The sequence below is a fragment of the Halichoeres trimaculatus genome, unplaced genomic scaffold (assembly GCF_033239565.1).
Source record: "Halichoeres trimaculatus isolate MK-OKI-2021-1 unplaced genomic scaffold, fHalTri1.1 fHalTri1_scaffold_11, whole genome shotgun sequence".
Classification (NCBI taxonomy): Eukaryota; Metazoa; Chordata; class Actinopteri; order Labriformes; family Labridae; genus Halichoeres; species Halichoeres trimaculatus.
In genome coordinates this window covers 29674521-29688772 of record NW_027437189.1, presented here as the reverse complement: position 1 = coordinate 29688772, position 14252 = coordinate 29674521, and positions in this window count along the sequence as shown.

The following is a 14252-nucleotide window of genomic DNA, read 5'->3' as shown; positions in this document are numbered from 1 at the left end:
TGCACCGAGACTCCAGACCAGACATCACGTCAAACCTCCTTTTGACTTTTCCCTTTTCCTCTCCTCTGCTCCTTGTCTACTTATTTATTCCAATCTCAGAACACCATGTTCCCAGAGAATATTTCACTTGAATATTTCACTACATGCTCCCCCTCCCACATCCTCCCCTCTCTCTTTTCTCGTGTTATAATACTTATTTATTTCAGGAATAATTTTTTGGCGAATTACAGCAAAATGGCTACAGCTGTAATCAGAGGATAAGTAGCAGCCGACATGGCAGGTGTTTGAGGGGAGATAAGGCGAGAGCCATTGTGAGACCGAGCCTCACTTCCATTTAAATGTTTTGGGGCTTCGACTTCCGTGTTTGATTTGTTACCTTCAGCTTTCCTCTGAGCTGTCAGGAGGGAGATAGCAAGAATTTCTTCTTAATGTGGTTTGCTGGGCTGAAGTGTTTGTGCTGTCCTTCAGATGTTAGTTAGAGGTTACATTTCGGACAGGTGTGTGGGGGTGCTCAGATGAGTTTATGTCATTGGCAGAGTTCATGAAAAGATTACAAAGAATGCTGTTTACAGATCTGGTTTTTACTCCTATCTTCAAATTCAGGGGGGAACAAAAAGGGCATCAAAGAGAGGATGCAGCAAGAGGACAAGGCCTCTGAGCACCTCTTAACCAATTGGTAACCTCTGGTCTTAAAATATGAGGCCCATGTAGTGCTAAAAACTGCAGTTCATGGATTGTCCACTTGAAGCTGGCAGCAGAAACACAAGAAACCACATCCTCCCTGAGCCATAAAAGACAATAGTCAACATGTTTATGGTCATTGAGAATATGTGATGGGGAAAGAGTACATTTTAAAACTTTTTTTCATTTTCGGAGTAATTAAAATGACGAGCATTGCCCATGTGAGCGCATGGCTGATTTGACTGACAAGCTAGAACCCTATGCCAGTTTGCAAAGAGGTTAAAGACCTCTCTATGTCATCCTAACTCAAACAAAGTGAGGCTGAATCAAGCTTTTCCACTACGGCCTCTGCTCATGGTAGGCTTCAAAACTCTGCATCAGAAAAAATGGGTGACATCACAAACTCTGCATCTATATATTATACAGTCTATGACTCAAGCTCAGTTATTGGGGGCAAACTTGGCAGTTTTTTAAACAGTGTACCGTACACTGAAAAAAAAAAAAAAAAGTCAATTCATATAACATTAAAAAGTGCATCGGTTGCACATATTAAAATAGTGATTACTGCAAATGATTTAAATGTGTTCAAAATACTTCATTATTTTTGTTTTAAAAACATGGCTTTTTCATTTTCATTTGAAATGTTTCCTTAATGTTTGGTATATTAACTTTATATTAAACCCACATAACTATATTGTTTAAATTTAAAGGATTTTATATATTGATTGTATACAATTAGAATGAGTTGTGGCAGCTTAATTTTGTTATGTATTTTACATATATTGCATTTTCCTACTACATAAGTTCTATTTTTCTACTTAAAAAACAAACAAACAAACATTTAGTGTTTCTCTGAGTGTCTTTCTATTCACAACAATTGTACTGAGAGAGTGCAGTTTAAACCGGAGTCGAATTCCTTGTATTCTTGAAAATACTTGGCAAATGAAGGTGATTCTGATTCTGATTTCATTATAAACTAACCAATGTTCTAAAAATACCTAGAATTATAAATTTATAAAGCTATTGCATTTTTTAATTCAATTTTTAGGATCACACTACTTTGTTTGCAGACTTGAACTCAAACTATTTTTGTACACCACATTCTGTACAATGCAGTATGTGGAGAAGAATAAGATCTGCATCATGCCAAAAGTACTCAGATGACTGACAAATTCAAGAAAAAGTCTCAGTATACATGGACCACTTTACCTCACTACTGTTTCCCACCATGTAGAGCTCCAAACTTGTTGTTGGTCTTCTTTACTGTTTTATGGTGTGTAGAACACAGTTTAAGTTACATTACTGCCACCTACTGGGATTGGTTGGCATTACAACCACGATACTACTACGCTGCTTGATTTGCCAAATTACAGCAAAAGAAGTGCCAGAGAATCTTGTCACTTATGCTTGTAACAAAGGGGAAACCTGTCTCACAGGTTACCGTTCTTTTTTGAAATAGAATTACCAAAGTCCATGTTAACCCCTTATTAACTTTTTTAGACCATAAGTTGGTGCTATTAGAGCATTTTTTCTATCAGCTTTAATCCCGCTTTCCAAAACCAAAAACCACCAAGCAAAAAACAGTCATACTGCATTTAAAGGCAGTGTGCAGTACATAATACATAATGCATTTGTAGGTAGTAGGTCGAAGGGGGTTAAAAATAGCCTTGCACTCCACTTCGGTTCACTTTTGGCTACTCAGACCAGACCCAGACTTGAGTACTGATGGCTCAGCTTGTACTCAGGGTATCACTGACATTAGAATGTGGCTACTGATTAGTAGAGTTTGGGCAATGAAGGCGTTTACCATGCAGTGTAACAACTCACCATCTCAAACTATGGCCTTAAAGGTAGGTAAAGGTCTGCAGGGATTTTTGTTACTTGTTCGTAAACACAACATTCAAACTGGGCTCCCCCTACTAGGCTCAGTGCCAGTGGCAGCGCACACCCACAGCTTCTGACTGTACTTAAACACATGCACCAGCTGAGCAACCACCTGTAGCATCGCGTTTCTATGTGGGAGAGACGTGCACTAGACTTGGTATGTTAGCACAAGCTAATCACATGTATTTCACACATACCTGGTTAGCAGAAAGACAACTCATATCTCATCAACTCATATTGTCCAGTGCTGCTCTCCAAGTTCTTAAAAGTAAGTGAAAGTTGAGCCAAGCTTCACCCTTGTTCAGTAAAAAGCTTTGTTTGGGGTTTGAAAGAATATTTAGCTTATGTATGCATACTTTTACTAGCAATATCATACAAATGTGCTTTACTAACTTTGTTGTACAGATGTGCTCTTCGAGGTGGTATGCATTGCAGGACACTTGAGGAGGGCTGGGGATCACCCCCCTTGATGAATGCCAGTCGCAGATCGCAGAGACAGAGGACGGCCAATAAGAGACGAGACAACACCCAAAGAGCCAATGAGAAGATGACACAACCTACATTTTCTAGTACCACCTGTTAGCTTATAAGGGTTCAAGGGACAGGAGAGGGGGTCAGATTTTCAAACTGAACCCTGCACAAGTTGAGGTAGTCAGGGCTGTGTAAATCTGAACCCAGAGATCTCTGTGAAACTATATTCTTGTTAATAAATTTGTGTTAAACCAGGATGCCTCCTGATCCTTTCCCATCAATAAACTGCACAGAAAGAGGTGGAAGGAGTGAGGAGTCAGATTAATACAAATAAAGATATTTTGCTAAGAGAGATAGCACCACATTTCCAACAAGTTCCGTTTCACTTTTGTTGCGTTTTCCTTGCTCCGTGCTACGCCCACTATCATGGCCTCTTAGGATAGCTTCTGCCACTTGCTAACATCAACACGCAAAGTCACTTGTGCACTGGGCATGCTGTGAAACAACCATAACATCAAGATACAGGCAGAGGAGGGGTTGAGGCAGACACAGACACTGACATGCACGTATAGAGACCTGTAGGAGATGATTGAGCAGGATTATTCCTATAAAAGTTGAGGTTTAGTTTAAAAACAGTATTGATTATTCCTTTAACAGCTGTCTTTATTTACTTAGTTTAAGATGTGAGAAACACAAACTCTCTAACTCTGTCTTTGTTAGACCTGCGGACCTGGTACAGGGAGAGGAAGTTTGATAATAGGTATAATTCAGTGCGTTTACTAATTAAACAGAGACCTTTCATACACAGATATTACTTGGTCTTAATTAGGTAGTTCTTGGTTTTCACTTGGGTGACAGCTGAGATGTTTCCACATTGCTGAGGTAAGTTTGTGTTTTGCACTGAGGGAGTTTCATTGGTTTCTTCCCATAAGTGAAACTACAGCTCTGCAGAGCAGGAAGAGACCTTACACATGTAGGAGTTAATTATATAAATTTACTGTTCTCATAATGAATTTTTGAAACTCTCAATAAACAAACACTAATGAGCAAAACAACACAGCCCTCATGGAAACAATGCCAATGTGAACTCAGCTCATCGCTGATGAAATGTTCAGTCCACTTCTTGTATTTAATCTTCCCTGTAGGAGCACAAGGGTGGTAACAGACCACGCATACAGTGCTGCAAATGTGCAAAGATTCACAGATATACAGTAACTACATCCACAATAGCACAAAGAAGCACACACAGCCCCGTCTCACAGGAGGCAGTTGTTAATTATATCACTGAGCTGTTTTGTTCCACCAAGTCCTCCAGAGAAGCTCCAGCCAACGCGTTCATGTTTGATTTTTGGCTCCAGCTCTCACAGAGACAAAACTGTTTCCACCGTGCCCTTAGTCCTCTATTATTAAGCCAATAAAGAAGCACACAATGCTATGAGAGAGGGTTTGAGTGTGGGCGGAGGTGGTGATGGCAGGGTGGGGGTAGAGGGGGTGATTCTTCTGCTGAAGCTGCCAGTGCACAGCAGTCTCATTTTTATGAGCTCCCAAGACACAATGGACGCCAAGAGAAAACATCAGAGCCTGCACCGTCCTCCTTCCTCTCCTTCCTCTAAATTAAAGTGATATCTCATTGCTGAACAATACACTCGCTGTCTACCGGCTGAGAAATTGAGAGCAATGATAAAGATGCCGGCCATCGCTGAAAAGATGTGTCAACGCTGTGTCAAGACTTCTTTCAAGGAGAGGTGTGAAGATGCATGGAAGTGGAGAGTTTGAGTTATTGAGGATGGACTTGATCCTAAACTTTGATAAACAATCATCACAATGTTCAGAAAATAAGATGATTTGACTCCTCCCTCCTTTTTCAGGTTGTAAAAATAGGGCAAAACTTGTTAAAAATTAAATTTACATGTGTTTTATAAGTTATAAGGCTATCTATCCCAGTTATGAAACATTTATGATTGTAGCCTGGATGGGGATCTCCAGGGTTTTCAGCTGGATGGCATCCCTGGTAATGAGCATATCCTCGATGTACCCTTCTCCATGACACGCTCGCACATTCTTCTGTGAATCTGTAGGAAGTGACTACTTTTAAAACCTCGCTTAATGACTGCTAACTAAAACCTTTAAATTAGCATCATAACTCCGTCTCACATTATATAACTGGTTCCTGTCGATAACTGTGTCTCCATCTTTCATCCTCCTGGTGCTGTGGTTTAAAGTGAACGCATGCCTCCACCATGAGTCATACTCCCGCTTCCAAGATAAAGTGGTGAACTGAATGTGGCTGTACTTCATTTTATCATCAATCAGAGCATTTGAACTTTACCCATTGTTAACCACACACTAGAGAGACCCTATGAAAGCAAAGGAAACGTCCTTCTCCAACAGACCTGTTCACAAGTACTAAATTGATTCATATGACCAGCTGAAACCGTGTGGTGTATGTATTAATGCTTGTTGTGTGCTTTTCTCAGGAGATAATTGGGTCGAATGCCTCCAAACCAAGCATGTTTTTTAAGGGATGATGATAATCTTAAATAAAGAACACATCTTGTGGAAACACGTCTTGTGCATAAAAGATAAAATTAAACATTTTTGGTGGGTTGACTTTGGAGACTCCATGGATTAGTTTTGTTTCAGTGAAAAATTGGCCATCCCACCAAACTGGTGCCATTCATGTCCCCAGGTAATATAATCTATAAATCCACAATAATATTGACTGTAAAAAAAACCAAAAAACATTTTTTAATTAAGCCACATGCCCTGTATATTGATCTGATTGCATGTTTGATTAAAAAAATAATAATTTATACTACTTCAAACAATGACAAAAAACATTTGTTGCCTGTTCCTTTCTCCCTAAAATTAGACTTTACCATGAAATATAATATAATGTATAATAATAATTTAAAACAAGAAAAAAAAAAAACACCTTTAGTTAAAATTCACACTTTAGATGTGCCCCTGGGTTTTTACTCAGTATGTTACCCAAACACATTATTATAAGTACTCCACAAGTCACATGTTCCCAAAAAAGTAGCATAATTCAAAACCTCCGCAGGCCATGGAAAGGCCATAAGTAAATTTATTCATTTATTTTCCTGTATATTTGATGATATGTCAGCTTTGACCAAGGGGTTAAAACCAGTGGCGTGGTGTGGGGATTTTTTTTGAGGAAGCCAAGTGAGACAAAGCCTCTAATCTGTATTTTTTTAGGGAATGGGGTACATAAAAGACTATGTTGCAGCTTGTATATCGCTATTTCATGTCACGGAACGACCTGTTAGAGTGCCCAGAGAGCGCTCATTTTACTTACTTTGAACATCCACACACGCCATTTCACTCTCACACCCTCAGTCACTCACTCACACACATACATTGTCCTCTGGACTTAGCTTAAATATCTAATTAATTTACTTAACCGCCCACTCAAACGCACAACTGGCCGCTTCGTGCACACTGCTAATGTGCTAACCTCCCTGATTTCATTCAGTGGCTTGATGATGATGGCGATACTGTGATTTGATTGGTTTGAGGCCAAAGACGGGGTGGCTTCCCTTGACACAGTCTTGGCCAATCACAGGTGAGCAGTATCATGACCCCAGCCTCATCTGATTGGTTAATCATTTTTGTTTTTTTTTTCACCAAGGGACGCCAACTCGGCTTGGCTTCCTTGCGGACAACAGTGTGCAATATTGTATTTTCACCACTCATTCCCCACAGAACATTTAGGAGGGCGCTGTTTTACACATCGTAAAATGCTCAAAAAAAAGAGGAGAGAAATAAGGAAGTGATGACAGTGATGAAGCACAGGAGAATTATCAAAACTGTTAAAAAGGAGGGTTTTCATTAAAACACAGCTGCAGTCTGAAATAAGACAGGAAGCATGGCTTCCCTTGGCCTCCGGGAGAAAACGCCACTGGTTAAAACCTCAGCTCAGCCCTGTTACTCAAATGAGGAGGAAGGGGACTAAGTACCAGAAGCAGGAGCAAGTAGACTCTTCCAGTCCTCCTCTAGTCAACTGATTTATTAGTGTGTATATTAGCTAACATCATGCTGATTTTTAGGACTTTAAATTTTAGTTTTAGTTAAAATTTGAGTTTGAATGACTCAAATTGTTGATATTAAAGATCAATTTCATAATGTGAATAAAATACTTACAGGGAATTAAGCTACCATGAAACTACAGAAAAGCAGCGAGAAATAAGTTGACAAACTTATGAACATGCGTTTTAGAGGTCAGATGACTTTTGGTAACAGGGTTGAGAAGCAACCATTTTTGGCTCAGGAACCTTGAAAAAAATTAGCTTAAGTTGCCTTAAATGGGTCACTACCATGTTGAGTTGTTCAATATGTATATTATCAGATTTAGAGTTGCCACAAAAAGCAGATGGCACTGATTCCGTGAAATGGCCCAAACAGATTTATTTTGATTTCAAGTAAAAAATGTTGCTCCTTAAAGATGCTATGAGGAGGATCTGTTTGAATTGCACTCCCTCGCCACCTTGTGGCCTGGAGTCGTCCCTCACTGTAGTGAATAACTTTTAGCAAGGCATGTGTTTGATTTGGAATTAAATGGAGATCGGATCAAAACAATTTTTTTTGTTCAAGAAAACTTTTTACTGGATACAGTGCACCAAAGCAAGGTAAGTAAGAGTACAGTTATGTAGCTAGACGGTTTGAAATGTGACATCAAGCAAATGTTGTAGTAGCCAGCTATATGTAGCAACATCATCAGCCTGGTGCTCCAACGTATCTGTAGGCTAACGGGACAACAAGTAAACATTGTCAGTTTGAATGTAGTCCATATTTAGCGCAGCTGGCAGCCCGGTGATTTGAGACAAGTCCGTAATGTGTAACGTTAGTTAGTTAGTTATAGTCCTGGTGATTTCCTGCCAGTCATCTACCAATCAGAGCTAACGTAACCTCACTCTTCATTTTATTGATAGACTCTCAAGTTTGAACAGACCACTGCAGAATAACTGCTGACTGTGGGTTGGAATGAACATTATCACAAACAGATTAGCTCCTGTGTTATAGAGAGAAACAGCCTGAGCTGTATCAATCTCCTGTTTATCTTTCTTCTGCTCTTCTGTCCCTTTTCTGTCTGAGAGTTAGGCTCCAGTGTCCACCATCACTACAAAAATAGTCATAGTAACTTACAAAGTACTTTGTCAGCCATCGTGGTGTTGTCATAGAGACCCAGATGTGCCGTAAATTAATCTGGTGCTGATTGACCTGGACCAGAAGCTAAGAAGCAGCAATATAAAATAACCTGTAACCAGCAATATTGGAGCTGATTATCTTATTTTAAACTGTGGATTACAATCAGGCATATATCTAGAAGAGAAAATTTTTCAAGATCACTTTCAAACTCCTTACAGCCCCTTTAAATGTATTTATATAGCCAATGAGAGATTGGTATTAAGTTAGTACAAAGTGTTTAAATATGCGAAATTTCTCTCTCTACACACAGATAAAAGTGGAGTTGAAGAAGAATGATACTTCCTTCGAGCCAAGTAAAAAGAAAATACTTTTTCTGTGGACACTAAGGCTCTATTATTAATCTCATTCTAAATCTAAGTGATATAGGCACAACACAAGGACTGTGTTGTACCTTAACAAAAGCTCTAAAATGCAGCTGCAGCGACAGTTTACTGTACACTGAACTACTTCCTCATCTTTGATGATGAAGATCTGCTTTGAATAATCCGAACATCAAACTAAATGTGGAAGTGTGTAACTTTTTATGGGCACACTGATCTAATTTATGACTTACTCTGAGAGAATATTTAGGTTTGTAGAAGAAGTGTCCAAAACTGACCAGAGGAAACCATCATCATGACTTCCACACTCTAAGATTGATCACTTCTGACCTTCGCAGCTGATTCTGACTATTTAGAGAAAGAAAACAAGCAGAGGGGATCATATATACACTAAAATCCAACATGTGTACCTGAGAGTCTTCTGTTGTTTTAATTTGCTGTGAGTTGTTAAGGTACATTATTCAGCATCTGTTTTGGAGGAGTTTACTGTAAGAAAAGATGGAAATTATTCCCTCGTTTTCTCATTGTCTCCATTAAATCAGAGCCTTGAATAATTCTCTGTCGTCTTTGTGGCACAGTTATGACCTTTCTGGAACATCTGAAAGGGGATAAATGATTTCTAAATGCAGGATAACAGAGGAACGTTTGACATTGTCATGGCAGAACAAACAAATCACAAGTGTCAGGAATCCTCGCCATGCAAGTCTAACACGTATCCCGCCTTTGTCTTCCTCCTCGTTCCTTTTAATCCTCCTGCTTCTGAAGTCGGAGCAGAAAAGACAAAGGTTTGTTTTCCGTTGGCAGGGCTTCCTGATCTGCTGCCGCTAATTGACACTCACAAGATTTGTAAGTGGAAGCGAAGGCAAACATGTCATAAAACTTTCATGATCAAACAATGTTAGCTTTGCCGTTTGACAGTTTACTGTGACGAAACCTCACCATCGCTGTGAGGCTCAGGCTCCAAACTTTGCTTTTATAATTAGTGTTTACTGTTTTGCCTATAAGGCTGTGCAGAGTTAAGTAGGAAGTTTATGAAGTGTGTGTTTGTGTTTAAAAAGTATGCGCCTGCATGTTGAGGTAATCCTCTGTAATCCTGTGCCTTTAAGATGCTTCTCCCTCAGCCAAGACTCGCTTTAAGAAATGTGTGTTCAGGTCTATTCAGGTGTGTGTATGTGTGATGTGTGTGTGTGTATCAGAGGAGGGAGGGCTCCCTTCTGCACTAACCCCAAAAAGTCATCTTCACTGAAGCAGCTCCTCCTGATGAAGGGGAGCCAGAGTTTGTTCCACGCCACCGGTCTCCTGCTTTTCTCCCTCTTCATCTAACCCGCTCTTACTTGTTTCTCTACCTCTGGCTCTTCTCTCCATCTCTCCCCCTCCCTCCCCACCTGCTTCAGCTCTCCCTCCCTCTCAAACCTCTTTGGACTCATCTGAAGAAGCTCATCTGAGAGTTCACGCAAAACTAGACCCTTTTTTTTCCTGATATTTGTGGTGTGGGGGGAAAAGGAGAGGCGAGTCTTGTGAGGCTCTTTGATGCAAAACTTTACATCTTCTCCCTTCACAGAAAGTTTGAGAACATATTCCATGAAGTTGTCTGGAGTTGAGCAAATAATTCTTTAGAGACTAATTTTTTGGTGAAGGATGAGCAAAGCAAGTCTTCAAAACAGATCATAATTTGAAGCCTGTTTTTAGTCCCTGCTCATTAAATATGGAAGCTTGCTAAGCTTAGGAAAAGACACTAAAGGTACTCTGCTGGTGACACTTCCTCAAACTTTGCTTTCGCTCTGTGGTTCTCAACTAGTGTGACTAATAAGAAGTTAACAATCTAATACAGCTTCACCTTAAAAACACAATTTCTTTGGCGTCTGCAGTAGTTGGTGGTGATGAGTCATGAGACTAGACCATAGACTGTAGGCTGAACATTGCAAACGTCAAATCAGCCAATGGCTGCACGTTAACCCCCGTTTCCTCTAAGTGGTTTGGTATGGATCAGCACAGTTTGGTACGGATCAGTAAATCCTGACGCTGTTGGTGTTTCCACAGCCAACCATGAACCGTCTGTAGGTGGTGTCTGCCGATAGCTGTGTTAGCTGTTTAACAGCGTGACGACATAGCAGTGCGACACAGTGTACCCCAGGGCTGCAGCTAACGATTATTTTAAATGTCAACTAATCTATCAGTTATTTTTTTTGATTAGTTGATTAATCACAATTATTTTGTGTTTCAATCTAATTTGACCTTTAAAATGTGCAGACCTTTAAAATTCAACCTGTGTGTTGCATTTTCACTGAGTTTACTCATAGTAAGGTTCTCACCTCTGATTGGTCAGCCCTGTGTCATGTTTGTTTGTCTTTATTTCTGAAAACGTGTTTAGTTTTGTTTCTCTATGTGCGCCACTTCCACTTTGCTCATGCGCACTCCGTCCCTCCTCCTCCCCACTGAGTGTTACCAGTGCAGTGTGAGCATGAATAAGCTCCACTGGAAAAATGTCTTCTCTTTTCAAACAGTTAGGAGAGTTCTGACACAAGTTTGTAACTAAGATCCTAAAAAACTGACAGAGAGCGAAGGAGACTCTCTGAATCACGTTATCAGATGCTAAACATGGGAAGCTGTCAGGCTGTCCAAGCTGGGGATGCAGAGCCTCCGTCAGCGCACATCACCGTCGGGGCGCGGAGACTCATCCTCATCAATATTCCTCATGTATGAACTTAGTGATCTTTTCTCATAAAAGTATCCAATAACGTGACGCCTCATGCTGTGAACTGAAGTTACAGATGAGCATTACCCCCTGGTATTTCATTTCATCATATGACAACAACAATAGAAACAATAATACAACAAGCATGATGTGTGAATTCAGCGTATATTTGTAATCTGATCCAACAGGAAATGCAGAAGGTGTGTATAATGCACAGTCTTTTCTTTTCTACAGGTTATTCACATTTCTTTGGCCAAACCAACAGGACACCACTTCACATTACCTTAATTTTGTTTCGATTTGACACATTTGTGCTGTGCATAACAGCAGATTTCACATTATATATCTCAAATCTATTTTTAATAAGTCAACTCAAAACCTAGGACTAAATTACTCATTAAAGGCTTCATGGGAAGAGATGAAGTGTGAACTGAAAGTGGAAGAGATGATTTAAAATGGTTCTTACGGATACATTACATCAACTTCCATAGAAAAAGCCTTCTACCGTGATAGTGTTTGGAAGATTAGGGGAAGTTTTTCATTGAATGTTGAATTAAAATTATAAGCTGACACATCAAACAACAGGACAAAGTTACAAAACACAATTTATCATTTTTTAATCCATGTCTTACATTTTAGCTTGTCTTCCTTTAACGGCCGGCTCAGGTGTCACTTTACATAGCTCTGCTGTTAACTCTCTGTCTGCCCTCTTTGGACCGGAGATTCGTCAAATGTCTGACTGTGATTGGCTTGATCGCCATTCAATCAGTATAACATGACCTTATGTTTACAACAGTGAATCCCTCTGTAAAAAGTGAGGGGGATGATTTTCTGTCTCTGTGAAAAGCGGGTGTCTCAGCACCCTCATCCCCCCCATGTGAGACGTGGTCTGCTTCTGCCGCTCAACCTTTTCTGGGATCTGCTGAGTTTTTAAGAGTTAACAGTAAATGTACGGGACAACTGAGGTCCTGTATGTAACAAACCAATTAAGTCCAGTATACGGGATGTCCCAGCTAATACAGGACAGTTGGCAACCCCACCGCAGAGAAATCCCACGAAGTAGAAAAACACAACACAGAAAACAAAAAGCAATGATGGAAGACATCCAGCAATTGTTTTCTTTGTAGTTGTCATGTGGCTCTTTGTCACAAAGCGCCCAAAGTGGACTGGCGATTTCAACCTGGCAGGGTTATATTTTGTTCTATATCAATGCTGTCACACAGGGAGTGAGGACTCTTTAGACCATCAATAGAATGCAATGTTTCCAGCTCCACCTTCTGGGGTATGTCTGGCTCCCCAACAGAAGGGTACCAAACAGTGGAATGGTACGGGTTGGTAATTTTGGGACCTGCCGCACTTTTAGTCAAAAGAAACGCCACATAATACATGCTGTACCTTTAGAAACAAACAATCAACTTCATCCATTCAGTAACCTTCAATTTCTGTGCATATATCATAGTCACTCTCGCTAGCTGGCACCAGGGTAACAACGAACATTACTGTAACTTTTGGCATAAGTTATCTAAGCTGTAGAGCATCCATTTGTCACTAGCTCCTGTTAGTCTTTACTGCTGCCATGCTATGATACTCTACTACCTGGGTGTAAACAAGCACATATGACAGATGGCATCTCTCATAAAGCAGGCTGTGTCTAGCTAAGCTGACATAACCACTCAACCTTGGTAAAGTTTAACCAGCACAGGTGTGTGGACGTTGACCTGCAACAAGGACTGAGGGTGAGTGGTGCTAACTCTGCTAACAATCAGACAGTATTTACCAAAACACTCTGTAATGAGCTGTGTTTGTTGTGCTTTATTCTGCCTGTTTTCTTGATGTTAGCTCACCTCTGGTTGAGTTGCATTGTTGGAGAACTTCTGTTTTCTCGGCCGTGAACGAAGCAACTTTAGATCATCTCTGACTCAGACTCAGCGACTAAAGCACCTGTGAGGTCCTGCTGACACCCTGTCATGTTTTAAGTGTGAGACTTCTAATGAGGCAGCTATATTTGACAAGCAAAGAGTGAGACCCTGTTGCATGAGGTGCTGAATTTATAACCACACAACATCCTCATGCTCCTTTTCAAACCCTACAGGAAGCATGACACATCAGTGTGAAACTGCAGACAGAGACGCATAAAGACATGAAACACTCAAAGGCTATAACACACACATAGACACACACAGAGACACATGCTGAGCCAAACTGCAAGATGCACAGCAGCAACAGTCGAGCTCCACAGTGCGGGAATGTTTCTAATTGGAAAGCCTGCAACCAGAATTACAATCATCCCAAAAGCCTTTTAACATTCACTTGATATTCAAAGTGTCTCTCTGTAGGTGTTACTCAAGCTGGCTTACAAAACACCAACTATCTTTTTTTGTCTTTTGAAGAAATGATTGTCATTTGACGGAAATTATTCTGTGAAAATCACAGAGGATCCATTACAAGCAGAAAGGCTCGAGCTGAGTCAACCTGCCCAGCAGCAGATGAGATGAGTTTTAGCATATCTGAAGGTTCAGTTAATGAAACGTGGGAGCTTTGGATTCCTGTGATATAATTTCAGCTTTTTTTTTCTCCTTTCAGTGAAACATCCACAACAAAAGCCCAATCAATCTGGTGCTGAGCCCAGCGAGCAGCACACCTCTCACCGTGGCACTTTTCTTTCACTCTGCACCATGACCCGGCTCGCTAAAGGTCTCCCCCGCTCCTTTCTTTCTGCCGTTTCTGTGAGCATTAAAAGATGTTTTTCCAAACTCGTGCTCCTCTTTGCCTGGCATGCCACCATTCACCGTGCACCCCTGCCTTTCACATACACCTCCACACTGCATTTTTTTTTGGCTTCTTTTCGTCTTTTAATTAGTGGCTTTTGTATAATTTGTTAAAAGCGCTGGGATGCTGCAGACAAAGGTAAAAGGTGCACGCTGTGAAGCTGCCAGAGGAATGATTTGTGTTTCTCTTTTGCATTGAAATTT